Genomic DNA, 2,763 nt, shown 5'->3' on the forward strand with positions numbered 1-2,763 from the left:
TCAGTGAATAAAATTAATGCAGACATGGTTGACCTTGACGTGCAAAAACCATGTTGGCTATTAGTTAAAATTCGGGTAAACCTTGCAGTCGTTACTAGAAGAATTCCTTACATTTTTGGGCAGAAATATCAACTTGAATCTAATTCCATGCTGCAAGCTTTGATAACAAAATRTTCAGATTTTCTGATTAAGCCATTCAAGTGAAATGTTTTCTTTGTTCAAAGCGTTACATTTTTAAACCTTTCTTTTAATAATACATATATTGCTTTGTTCTCCTATTGGTGCTTCTGCAGTGGTTCGTTTTTTCCTTTTTTTTATCGCCTCACTTCATTAACCCAAATGTATTCTTTGTGTAATCAGAAATTCAGCCCTCAGATCTTCATCTCTCTGATTTTTTTTAATCTCTCATTAGACGTGTCCGATTCAGGGCCAGAACAAAGGCATGGACACAATCCAACCTTCTCAAAGTGAGCCTCGTCCACTTCACCCACAACAGCCATTGATTGTGGGGGGGGAACGGCTGACGAGGCACGGTCAGCCATAAAGTTGGTGGAGAGATAATTGTTGAGGAGATGAGAGAGGGAGAAGAGAAAAAGAGAGAAAAATCAACCGCTATCAAAAGGAATAAATTATGGTGATGATCGCTGAGGGCTTCTGCCTTACGAGCGATTGCATGAGGATGAGGTTCACAGCTCCAAACAAATGCTTTTGCTGTTGGAATCAAAGAGGAAACATTTGAGTGCCTGTTGAGGTTTCGCCGACTTTAAAAGAGCAGAAGCTGACGTTATTCAACGTGAGCCGAACCATTTGCATGTCAGAAAGCCCTGAGCGTCTCATCAGCTAAAGCTAGCTTTTTCTTACTGTAACTTTCCTCTGATTTTTTATCTTCATTGTTTATTTAATGCTTTTAGTTTTTGTAGGTTCTGGGACTATTTCGTTTTCAACTTCTACCTGTTATTTTCCCCATTACCACTGTATCCTATTGCTGAGTCTGCTGACTTTACTCTTCTTTTTTTTTCTCAGCCTCCACACTTCTGAACAGTCTCCAAACGTCTGCATCATGACTTTGTCTCTCTCTCATCTCTGTCTGTCAGGTTTTTGTTTTTGATCATCACTCCTCTGTTTCCACTCTAGTTCTCCTCCTTTCAGCCTCATTTCCCTCTTCACACATCCACCGCCTCCTGCTTTGGTTTGTACGCATGTGAGTGTAGTCTATAATGTATCTTTGTATGCATCTCTGGATGCTCGTGCGTGTGAGTGTGTGTGTGTGTGTGTGCAAGTGTGGGCGTTCGTTTGCATAAAAATCTCTTCTTTTTTTCCATTCTTTTTGCTGATGATCGACAGTGAAAGGATTTCCTCTTTGAGCTCAGATTGGATGTTGTGCAGAAATGTGGAGCACAGAGGCAATCAGAGATGGTGAAAGACCCAGTTTTATCAGTAGGTGGATGGAGCATTACCTGCATCAGGCTCAGAGTGTTGTTGGGCTTGGAAGATTTGGTGTGGTGAGACTCATTGTGTTGTTTTTGTTCACTGTGAGGATTTGGTTCTGTGCAGATGGTGCCACGGCTGCACGTCTTTGAGATTTTCCAGCTGATGCAATGAAAAAGATATAAAGTTTTTGTTTTGGTTTAACAGCAGCTTTTACAATGAAAAAGCTTCCTTTGGCTGTATTTGTCTTTCTCGCTAGACATATTTTAATTAAACTTTCTGGAGGTAATCATTGCAATCCAACAACAACAACCAACTAACTTTGGAACACAAAAATGGCTATAACTCTGCCATTTTTACAGATATTGAGCTGAAATTAGATGTGGTAGTAGCTGAGAGTCATCCCCAACAAGCAACCTGAGTGTGAGTTCCTGCATCTTTTGTAAATATTGTTTTTAAAGTTTAATCAAAACAAATCTAACATCACCCTTTCCATTTGTCAACATGAAATAATTTGAGTCTAAAACTCTGACGTCAAAGATTGTTCATTTATTTATAAATAAAAAAAAACAATAATAATTGCGATAATGTGTTATCTCTAAATTGGCCTAAATATTTCAAATTATGATCAGAAATGGAATGTTTAAAATAAAATAAAAAATAGATAAAATAAAATTTTAACAGCACAAGATGGAGTTGTAATAAATTTAAATGGTTTTTTTTTTGGCAAGACAGAAGTTTTTTTTAGGTGCATACATGGAAAAACAAGCAGAGACTGAGTGAATGGACGTTGTGTTCATGTGTTGTAGAAAACTGTACAGGAGAACAGCTGAAACTGGTTCCTGTTGTGACTTTAGGTATAGAAAATTTCTTTTTTTAAAGCTACAAAGAGCCACTAGAGCAGGGGTCTCCAACCTTTATTTTCTCTTAAGAGCTACTTTCACTAAATGAAACTGTCCAAGAGCGACTTTTGGCACAAACAACGTCAGGTGACAGGGTCTCGGACTTTTTTTCCCCACATCGTAGACTCCAGCGGGAAGAAACCCCATGCAGTGATGTTTGCTGCAGCAGGAGGGGTTTCCCAGGAGCTTGGCACAGTGTGTCTCAAGTAGCTATGAAAAATGTATGCAAAAATGAATGCCGAACAGCCACGTGACCGCACATCCATCGTCCGGTTGTGCTGCCGGTCGACCATCCTGAGCACTAGATTGTTTGATTGACAATCAAGGAGGAGGGCCATCTATAAGATAAGATAAGATAAGATAAGATAAGATAAGATAAGATAAGATAAGATAAGATAAGATAAGATAAGATAAGATAAGATAAGATAAGATA

The 2,763-nt window shown here is 38.7% G+C and overlaps 1 protein-coding gene across 1 annotated transcript in view; it reads left to right on the forward strand.

Moving 5' to 3' along the window:
- Positions 1 to 2,763, forward strand: part of plppr2b (phospholipid phosphatase related 2b) — a gene marked incomplete at its 3' end in the record, with an annotated part of 56,487 nt that overhangs the window by 9,445 nt on the left and 44,279 nt on the right.

This window comes from Austrofundulus limnaeus, unplaced genomic scaffold, assembly GCF_001266775.1.
Source record: "Austrofundulus limnaeus strain Quisiro unplaced genomic scaffold, Austrofundulus_limnaeus-1.0 Scaffold27, whole genome shotgun sequence".
In the NCBI taxonomy this organism is placed as follows: Eukaryota; Metazoa; Chordata; class Actinopteri; order Cyprinodontiformes; family Rivulidae; genus Austrofundulus; species Austrofundulus limnaeus.